We start from the raw sequence: 584 nt of genomic DNA, 5'->3' as shown, positions 1-584 counted from the left end.
TAGTTTTTTTATTAATTAATTTTATTTGTTTTTGTTTTGTTTCTTTTTGTTTTTTCTCTATCATTTCCATAGATCCTCTTAACAAAGTATGTTCATTCATTTTCTTTTTGGCTTAGTCCCGTTATTAATCAGGGGTTGCCACAGCTGAATGAACCGCCAACTTATCCAGCAAATGTTTTACGCAGCAGATGGCCTTTCAGCTGCAACCCATCACTGGGAAACACCCATACACTCCTATTCACACACATACACTATGGACAACTTAGCTTACTCAGTTCACTTATACCATGTCTTTGAACTGCGCGGGAAACTGGAGCACGCGGAGAAAACCCACATAAACACGGGGAGAACATGCAAACTCCACACAGAAAGCCCGAGGCTCGAACCAGCGACCTTCTTGCTGTAAGGTGATCGTGCTACCCACTGTGCCACCGTGACGCCCCACACAGGATGTGAAAATGAATAAAATCCTCATACATAATCAAATCTGGTATCACTCCAAGAAAATGTATTAGCCATACTTAATATTTTTGATGTAATTTTATTTGCACAATGAGATAAATAAATTGCACAAAAAATAAATA

The sequence above is a fragment of the Danio aesculapii genome, chromosome 2, assembly GCF_903798145.1.
Source record: "Danio aesculapii chromosome 2, fDanAes4.1, whole genome shotgun sequence".
In the NCBI taxonomy this organism is placed as follows: Eukaryota; Metazoa; Chordata; class Actinopteri; order Cypriniformes; family Danionidae; genus Danio; species Danio aesculapii.
Note: the sequence above shows the minus strand (reverse complement) of the source record.